The 10,238-nt window shown below is 43.6% G+C and overlaps 1 protein-coding gene across 2 annotated transcripts in view; it reads left to right on the top strand.

Annotated features, from left to right (window-relative positions):
- Positions 1-412: 412 nt before the first annotated feature.
- Rcbtb1 (RCC1 and BTB domain containing protein 1) overlaps positions 413-10,238 on the top strand; it is a 52,248-nt gene continuing 42,422 nt past the window's right edge. For both annotated transcript variants that reach the window (XM_042685755.1, XM_042685754.1), the window contains exon 1: positions 413-483. The gene's annotated coding sequence lies outside the window, so the exon portion shown is untranslated. The remainder of the gene's footprint in view (positions 484-10,238) is intronic.

The raw sequence follows: 10,238 nt of genomic DNA, 5'->3' as shown, positions 1-10,238 counted from the left end.
CGGGCAGCGCCCGGGCCGGGCCCGCCCTGAAGTGGGCGGGGAGCGGGGCTTCCCGCTGGCTTTTCCGTCCGGGTTCCCAGCGGGTGGGAAGCCGGCCTTCGCCCCGCGGAGCCCTCGCCAGAGAAGCGCCCCTCGCGCGTCCCGGGTCTCCCGAAAGAAGGACGCCTAAATCCCGGCAGCGGCCCCTCGCGACCCCGAGGCCCGTGGGCTTCCAGAGAAGTCCCAGCTGTGAGGACCAGAGCCCAGAAAGCCAGGCCTGGAAGGCTGGCCCCGAGGGCGGCCGTGTGGCGCACGCGCATCTCCGCCGGCCACGTGACGCGGCCACGAGCACGTGACCCGCGGGCTCCGCGCTCCGCCTCTCGGCGTTCCGCGTTCGCCGGCGCTTTCTGCGGCGGGCGCAGCAGGCGGCTTCGCGCGGCGCTCCGGGAACTTGGGATTCGCCGGGAGGTGCGGCGGCGGCGACGGCAGCAGCCAGCTTCCCAGGTAGCGGCGAGTGCGGGGTCGAGCTCGCGTTGCGGGGGGGCGGGCCGCGTCGGAGCCCCGTTATTCCTGCACGCTCCCGCCTCTGTGTCTCGCCCTCCCTCCGGCTCCGGGCCCGCGCGGCTCCCGACCCGCGGCCGGCCGCTCCTGAGAAGAGGGTGGAAGAGGCGAGGGACCCTTCTCCCCCTTGTGCAGCGGGCGGCCCGCCGCGGCCTCGGCCGGCCGCAGGTGTGGCGCTGGAGCTCTCCCCGTCCTCACCCCGCCCTCCCCCGACTCTTAGCATCTCCTTTTGCCCCCCCCCCCCAGGGCAGTGGGGTCACGGCTCGAGTCCTCCCTGGTTTCCTCTCCTCCCCGCTCCCCACCCCCGGGCCAAGGGTGAGAGGCTCTGACTGGGGACCGTGAGCCAGAAGAGCGGTGTGCTGAGTAGGTAGATGACTTTGTGCTTCCTCTGGTCAGAACAGACTTGCTTGATTTAAGATGACCATCGAGGCAATCTCTGTTCCGCGCTCATAAGTGATTTTTGTGTGTGTGTGTGTGAATAATTGCTTGCAGGTGAACACTGTAAGCCAGCTGCTGCAGGACTTTGCAGCTGAGGATTCTAAACTTATAAATCAGTTTTGTCATCACGCCTTTACGGGCGGCACCGTCTTGTTTCCTATGTGCACTGGAAGGATTAAAGCCTGTGGAAGGCAGACATTGAGTTTCTGAAACTGGTGTGTGGGATGCGGGCTCATTACATAAAAAAAAATCAAAATATTAAACATAAAACACCCTCAAAGCATATAAATGGCATTAGAAAATGATTGAACCCTGACCCGAGACAAGAGTATGCTTTAAACTTTAGATAGGATATACCTTTGAAGCCGGGCGCTGGTGGCTCACGCCTGTCATCCTAGCTACTCAGGAGGCTGAGATCTGAATCGCGGTTCAAAGCCAGCCGGGGCAGGAAACTCTGGGAGACTTTTTTTTTTTGGGGGGGGTCCGGTCATGGGGCCTTGAACTCTGGGCCTGGGCACTGCCCCTCAGCTCTTCAGCTCAAGGCTAGCACTCTACCACTTGAGCCACAGTACCACTTCCGGCTTTTTTCTTTTTGCTTATGTGGTGCTGAGGAATCGAACCCAGGGCCTCAGGCATGCAAGGCAAGCGCTCTACCACTGAGCCAACTTTCCAGCCCCTCTGGGAGACTCTTATCTCCAATAAACCACTAGAAAATGAAGTGGCACTGTGACTCGAGTGGTAGAGTGCTCGCCTTGAGCTGAAGAGCTGAGGGATAGTGCCCAGGCCCAGAGTTCAGGTCCCACAACCGACAAAAAAAAAAAAAAAAATCCCTTTGAAGTGAGTACTAAGTAAATTATGCTCCCTTTGAATGGCTTTCAGGGTGGGTGTGTAACCTAGAGCCTCACCAGTGAGTTGACTTTTAATCTGTGACCACTGGTCTGTCAGTACTTCAGGATAGTTTTTTCCCCTCCTTCTAACCTCTAGTCTTCTCTTGAAGCCTATTAATCTTTTTTTTTTTTTTTTGCAAAAATTTTTTTTTTTTTTGCTGTTGTTGGTCATGGGCTTGAACTCTGGGCCTGGGTGCTTTCCCTGTGCTCTTCAGCCCAAGGCGAGGGCTCTACGGCTTGAGCCACAGCACCACTTCCGGTTTTCTAGTGGTTTATTGAAGATGTTTCCTTTTTGGGCTGGCTTTGAACCGTGATCCTCAGATCTCAGCCTCCTGAGTAGCTAGGATTACAGGCGTGAGCCATCTGCGCCCGGCTTTTGCAATTTTTTTTTTTGTTGTGATTAAGTGATTACATACTTTCACAGTATTGTGGGATAGTGATGCTTAAAGTCACAAACATTCTAACCTTCTTGGAACAAATTGTCTATCGTTGTCTATAAAGCTTATGAGTTCTATGGGCTTTGACTCTACAGTTATTTCTTCCACATGGGGTGGTAAGTACATTGCTTTCTTTTTGCATTGTGTCAGCTGTTCCCTCTTTTCCACTCATTCCCTCCCTCCCATTGCTGCCATTGAGTTAGTTGCTTTGTTCGTTTTGATCAATGTCCGGTGCAGTTGATGGGTCCCACTGTTGTAAGTTTTCCCCCGTTTTCCTCTAGTTCTGTGTCTTCCTTCTAGTTTCCCTCCGATGTGCACATATATCCCCATATATGTGATCAGCAGCGTGGGGTCATTTAGTAATGATTCGACCAGATGAGTGGAGGTTCTTTGTTTCTCCAATGTTGTTTACTTTTTCATATCACCTTACCTTTTGGATTTAACATCCACTTATCAGGGAGACCATGTGCCGTTTGTCTCTTTGCTCTTGGAAGCCTATTGATCTTGAAGAGGTTTCTTCTACAAGTGTGTGTGTGTTTGCCAGTCCTGGGGCTTGAACTCAGGGCCTGGGCACTGTCCCTGAGCTGCTTTTGCTCAAGACTAGCACTCTACCACTTGAGCCACAGCCCCACTTTTGGCTTTTTCTGTTTATGTGGTACTGAGAGTACTAGATAAGCACTCTACCGCTAAGCCACATTCCTAGCTTACAAGTGTGTTTTATATCTGTAATTTAAATCATCAACTTCTGGGGATTGCAGGAAATGGATAGAGAACCAAAGCTGCCAACTTTAAAAAATTATTCTAAAATTTTAAAGAATCCCTGTGGGTTACAGGCTGGCCATATCTTCCAAGGTTCCTTCAGTTTATCCTACTGAAGTCAGGTATAGGAAATAAGCTTTGAGCCTTTCATTAGTAGAGTCCAGATAAGGCATTATGAACTGCTTTTTTGGTTGTTTTTATTTTTGAAATATATTATGAAAAGTTGCATGCTTTGTATGTGTTTTGAGCAATGTACAACAAAATTGTGATGAATATTGATTGAGCTAAACGACTTCCTAGAGTTGATCAGTTAATTATGTATTTAACTCATGGTGTGGACTTAAAAAATACATTTAGCCTGCAGTATAGATTTTTTTTTAATATTGCAGAGGATAAAAGAAATATTAAATACAAATAAGCATAATGTGCAAGGTTTATAATTTTACTACCTAAAAAAAACAGCTGGTATTTTAAGTACTTTTTACCATACAAATTTATTGAGTTCCAGAGTTCAGATAGAGATTTCAGATTTGCAAGTGATGCCGTGATACCTAAATCTAGCTCTCTGGGGAGCCAGGGGCAAGAGGTTCTTTTGTTTGAATTTAGTTTTAGTTCATGTGGCTAGGGTAAAAAAAAATTTTTTTCTGCTAGTTGTGGGGCTTGAACTCTCAGTCTGGGCATTGTCCCTGAGCTTTTGTGCTCAAGGCTAGTGCTTTACTAGTTGAGCCACAGCTCCACTTGTTTTTTTGTGGTTAATTGAAGTCTCATGGACTTTTTTTCCCTGGGCTAGTTTTAAACCATGATCCTCATATCTCAGCCTCCTGAGTAGCAAAGATTATAGGTGTGAGCTACAAGTGCCAGACATACGTATTTTTGAATGAGATACACTGTTAAAAATGAGATTATACCCATTCATGCCTAATAATCTGTTGTAAGGTGAGAGATGGCTTCTGGAATAGGTGGAAAGCTTATAGTTTTGTAAATAGAAGTCTGTCCCTTTTCCTGTGCTTCAATCCTGAGCTCAGTTGTTACAATGGAGACATCCAGTAGCCGGGAGGTTACTGCATGCAAGTACAGGCTGGCCTGGTGACTTGTTTTGATAAATGGAAGGTGATGGAGATAATAATGTACATAGTCCTTAAGAGGCAGCTCCAGCTTTTCCCTCTTAGAAGCCAGTCAATGTATATAAAAACTTGGGTGAGGCTAGACAGAATAGTTGGACCCTCCCAGGTAATGCATGAGGCTCACTTTAGTTCTAGTCACATTTCCAGTGTCTTTGACCTCATAAATATTCCCAGCTAAATGCACTAAAATCACAGAATCAATAGAAATCACAAATTGCTTCTGGTTTTAAGCCACTGAGTTTGCAGTAGTATATTACTCAGTAATAACTGAGGTAACATGAAAAGACCAACAACCCCGAAGTGGTGGTGCATGCCTGTAATCCCAGCACTCAGGAGGATAAAGCAGGAAAATAAAAAATATATTGTGCCATACCAACCTGTGTCCCAAGATGTAAACAAAATTGTGGTCAACATAAATAGTAGTTGGCTTTAGTGATACATCTCTTCATTAAGTTTTATTTTATATCGAATAGCAGTGTACTTACTGAATTAAAGGGAAGACTGTGGCTATATTTCATATTCCTTAAGATTGTAACTGGTTAGCCCCACATTTGATGGATATACCTGTAATCGTAGCTACTTAGGAGGCTGAGATCTGAGAATTGAGGTTTGATGCCGCCTAGGGAAGAAAAGTTCAGGAAACTCTTCACTTAACCACCAGCAAATGTGAAGTTGAGCTCAAGTGGTACAGTGCTAGTCCTGAGCAAAAGAGCTCAGGGATAGTACTCATGCCCAGAGTTAAAGCTTCACAACTACCACCACCACCACCACCACGAACAACAAAGTAACTGGTTAAATTAAAAATCTTAAAAATATTTTCTATCCAGAGAGCATCATGGCTCTAGGCCAACCTGAGTAGAAAAGTCTGCACGACTGCATCTCAACTTGAAAAAATAGGGTGACTTAAACATTTTGTCTCAGCTATTATGGGAAGCTTAAAGTAGGTACATTGATGCCCAGGAAGGAAATGAGACCCCATTTATAAAATAACCAGTTCAGTAAAGGTCTAGAAGTGTGGCTTTAGCAGTAAGCCTTCCTGTAAGATGGTGAGTTCACATTTTCTACTGTAAGTGATTGTCATCAATTTTAAGTGACATCACTTTCAGTATCACTCCAATCTCTTTTTTTCCACATTCTGTTGCTACTTTCTGTCTTTTCTGCAAGCTTTGTATCTTTTGCAGCAGAAACTAGGTAATAGATAAAACACTGAAGTGGGTAACACTGGAAGAGTTCCCAGATCCAAAGACAATAGTAAGGGTTGCTGACAATATGGAGAAATTGGAAACTCGGTGGGCATGTAAAATGCAGGAGAGAATATGAATGTGTTTCCTTGAGATTGCCTCCTCCTCCCCCACTGCCTTTACGTTCACCCTTTTTGTCTTTCCTTCTTTTGTTATGGGTAGAGAACTTTCCTCCTTTCTGCAGTTTCTCCCACATTTCTGCTGCTTTGTTGAGATTCTTGCTTAGCTGATAGTGTGGCTCCTCTCATGGCTAGTTCCTGTTTATCTTTTAAGCACATTGAAGTTTCTAATATGCTCAACATGCTCACCCCCAAAATGTCAACTCCATCTTCCAAGCTACTACCATATTTCTCTATTTTCTTTGACAAATTGTTGGAACAAGTTGCTTCTAGGAACAAGCTGTTTTTACATACTCTTCACCTTTCACACACTTCAGCTTGGGGCCATCTGGCAGTGTCTGCTCACAGCCTCACGGGAGACTCCTGATTCCTTCACCAACAAAGCCCCTTGTTAGAGCTAAGAGATGTTTATTGGCCCTTTTATTGTTTGATGTCTGGGTTGAATTTGACACTGGCACCTTTCCTGCTTATGCCTAAGACACTGTTTTATGCTGGTTTTCCTTCTGTGGGGGTACTCCCTACTTTCCTGTTGGAATTTCTTAGATTTCTGTTCAACATCCCCTCTTTTCACCCTATACATTCCGGCCAAATCTTTCATCTCCATTCCAGATTTACATTTTGTTTTCTTTTTTCTTCCCCTTGTTCCTTTTCTCTTTTTCCTTCCCTCCCTTCCCCTTGTTCCTCTTTTTCTTTTTCTTTCTTTCTTTCTTTTTTTTTTTGTGGAGACAGAGTCAACTATGCACCTTAGGCTGTTTTATAACTCATGATCTTCCTGCCTCTGCCTCTCACGTGCTGGGATTATCACCAGCATTCCTTCAACCCAGATTTTATTCTTGAGCTCAGATTTATAAATTTGTATGTTAGGGTGTGTCCACTTGGACATCCCATAAGTGCCTTCACTTAAATTATGGAACTCCTCACCCCATTTTAAGCCTCTGTGCTCTCTGTTCTGTAAGTGGCAGTGCAATTTGCTCACTCAGGTTTAGGGTCTTGGGGTAATCCTTGGCTTTGCCATTGCCTTTATCCAACATTTGCATCTCATTCAGCCAGTTACTGAATCCCTGTAGTATACTGTTCTGTCCTTCCTTTCCTAGCTAACTGTAGCTGCCTAAGGCTCCCTCTAATCACTCCTGCTCACCCCTGTGTAGTCTTCATGTTCCTGGAAAGTAACCTGCAACCCATGCCTGATCATGCCACTTCCTTCCTACACCCCTCAGGGATTACACGTGGGTCTCAGGATGAAGCCAGAGTAGCTTGGCTACAACAATGTTCAGATTCAGTCCCTCTACCTGGCATGTGTGCTCACTCTAACAGGTGCTGCCTCTCTTAAGGCAGTTGAAGTACACTTGCCGATTTTGGGACATCAGAGCCTCTGGCCTTTGCATCCAAGTATTGGCTACACTGTTAATGAGCATCTTCGTGTATCTAGATTCTCTGCTCCATGTAAAGCTCTGCTGGGGGGAGGGGACTGTGGATTGGGTCTGTGTCTTGTTTACTTACAGTATTCAGTGAATATTAATTGAGTGAACAGTATGGTTCTGCCTGTCCATTGTTGGAATTTTAGTTTGGTTTTAGGTCACTGCAGGGTATAGTTGATACTGTTATATAGTTGGAGACCAGTAGAGGAAATTATTTTCAGTTCAAGTTTGAACTTGACTCTTCGTCCCAGCCTTAAGCTCATTAAAAAAAGAAAATGAAATATTATTATGTTCTATTCATTTCTTTAAGCTTTTAGGCCATCTTTATTTTTGGTTTATTTCATGATTCCTATGTGTTTGAGACAGAAAAATGTAGAAAAAGATGTCTAATCATTGACACTCCTGGTTTCCTTTTGAAAATATCCTGTAAAAGCAATACTTTTTTTTAAAAATAAGATCACAGCAGCTTTCCAACCCTGAAGTAAATACAACCTATTTTATTGCTGGTAATACTGCTAACATTGACAGGTCACTTTTCCAACCTGAGCACATGATTTTAGTAGGAGTATATCTTCTGTTACCATGCGTTGTTAGCTTCTCTGTGTCCTGGAATTGCCTGGAGCTCTGGGCAGTGAAACTAAAACAACCTTTTGTGCTGAAGAAGTGCTTCCAGAGACCATTATTGCAAGTTGTACTCCCATCCAGTTCCCGTACTGGCTGTTGGGAATTGATCTTGTTTTCCTGTAAAGAAATGAAGTTTTTTTTGGTGCCAGTCCTGGGGCTTGAACTCAGGGCCTGGGCGCTGTTGCTGAACTTCTTTTGCTCAAAGTTAGCACTCTACCACTTGAGCCACATCACCATTTCTGGCCTTTTCTGCTTTTCTATATATTTTATACTTAGGAATAGAACACAGTAGGTCTGCATGCATGTTAGGCGAACACTCTACCATTAAGCCATATTCCCAGTCCTAAAGTGATGAAGTTTAACAAAACTAATAAGGCAGAGGGTATTCACAATGCTGGGAAATTCTAGGCCAGTAGTCATGCTGGGTGCAAATGAAGGTGGAGGATTACTTTCAGTAACCTGTATAGGTGGCTTCAATTGTGTCTTTATGAAGAATAGTAAATTTATTGTATGTATGTATGTGTGTATGTATTTATTTGTCAGTTGTGGGGCTTAAACTCAGGGCCTGGACGCTGTCCTTAAGCCTCTTTGTGCCCAAGGCTAGTGCTCTACCACTTGAGCCACAGTGCCACTTCTAGTTTTCTGGTGGTTTATTGGAGATAAGAGTCTCGGGACTTTTCCTGCTTGGGCTGGCTTTGAACTCTAGTCCTCAGATTTCTGCCTCCTAGCTAGGATAACAGGTGTGAGTCACTCTCATCTGGCTAAGGGTGGCAAACTAATGGACTCTGGAGAAGGCTACATTTTCTGGCTGCTTCCTTTGGAGGGGTTTGTTGAGGTCAGGACATTCTTTTTCATTTTTAAGTTCTGTGAGCTTATAGAAGACTGAAATTATGACAGCTATTCTAGCAATTGGGATAGTGACAGATTTATGACCTAGCTTATTTCCAGCCCTTATACCATAGGATAGGTAAAATAGTTTTAAGGTGTGTTTTTGTTTTAAAATGTTTAAGGCTGACTCTATCTTTTTTTTTCTATTTATATTTTTTATTGTAAAAATACAGAGAGGTTACAGTTACATGAGTAAGGTAATAAGTACATTTCCTATAGAGCATTGCTACCTCTTCCATTGTTTTCTCCCTACCATCCCTTTCCTCCCCACCTCCCTAGGCTGAGTCTATCTTCAAAGACTTTTCTGAATCTGGGAACTGTATTTGGTTTCTAAATCAGAGGTGTAGCTGTCTAAATCAGAGGTATAGCATCTGCTCAGTTTCAGAAAGTTCATAAAAATAGGTATGAAAGAAATTAGCACTCACGACTAACAAAAAGAAGTTAGTATGTATCTCACTTGTCTCTTCTACAACTTGAAAAGTATCTTGAATTACCTTTGCTTACATCATAAGGCTATATACCAGAAAATTTGTCTCAAACCCTAGAACTGTTATTTGAGTTTCCCTAAAATTGAAATGTGCTAAAAAACACAGAAGATAGCCACATCTTAAATCATTGTGCTCAAGTGAGAATTGATAGCCAGTTGTGGTGCATGCTTGTGATCCCATCACCTAGGAGGCTAAGGCAGGAGGATCATGAGTTCAAGGTCAGCCTGGGCGACACTGCAAGAGCCTGTCTCCCTTACCCTTGCCTTCCCCCTAAGGGAAGAACTGACATTGGTATAAAAGGAAGCAGGTTATGAAGAATAATTGTTCTTTCAAGAAACTAAATGATCTTCATTGAGGAAATGCTTGTATTTTATCATGTGATAGAATATTGGGTTGTATTTCTAGATTTCATACAACTTTCTAGGATGTAATTTTCATAAAGTTGCCATTGTTTAGCATATAATTTCTCCCTTTTAAGATATGAATATGGACAGTAATACTTTTGTGTTGTAGCCAGCTATTTGCTTCATCCAGTATTTGCATGTAAAGTTTCCATTCACCCAAGATCTCACTTTCTGTTAGGCATTTGTCCCCTCAAAGGTGAGGGCCCTGTGTTATGAAAGTGTCCCTACCATTCTTGGTATTTAGGATAATTGCAGTATTAGTAATATATACTATAACTTATATATGCCGATATTTTGTTCACAATATCACACTGTAGTGCTTTTTGTAAGGAAACTTGAACTTTTTATCAATAGCTCATTAACTCTAAATGAATTCTTCTTGTGAAGCAACTTAGCAACTTAAACTCCATAATCTATCCAGTTTGTAAAAGCAGAAACTTCCATTAGGAATTTTTGGCATATGTCAGATGCTTTAACTAAAAGCTTTTGGCAGTTAAAAGGGAAGTCATTTTACATATTTGACATTACTGTTTCCAGTATAAGTCTAGCTATAGAGTGTTTATTGAAGCATGTTTAGTCCATTTTACTATCATTAGTTTTTGGAGAACCCAGGTCTAAGCAAGTGGTCTACCACTTGAGCCACTCATCAGTCCTGCCTCCTCCCGCCCCCCCCCCCCCCCCAAGCTTGGTCATTTTGAATGAATTGTTCCACATTTGAACTCCTGTGGTTTCCCATTGAGGATCAGTTTCATAATAAAGAATGATGCAAACTCATTTCATCCACACATGGTACCCAGAATTAGAAACTTAGTACTGAACAGTTCTGAAAAGTTGTCTATTCCTACCTGTTTTCCTTGGAAAGATTGCAGGT

This window comes from Dipodomys spectabilis, unplaced genomic scaffold, assembly GCF_019054845.1.
Source record: "Dipodomys spectabilis isolate Male_0828 unplaced genomic scaffold, ASM1905484v1 ptg000095l, whole genome shotgun sequence".
NCBI classification, from domain to species: Eukaryota; Metazoa; Chordata; class Mammalia; order Rodentia; family Heteromyidae; genus Dipodomys; species Dipodomys spectabilis.
This window is presented reverse-complemented; position numbering and strand designations above follow the sequence as displayed.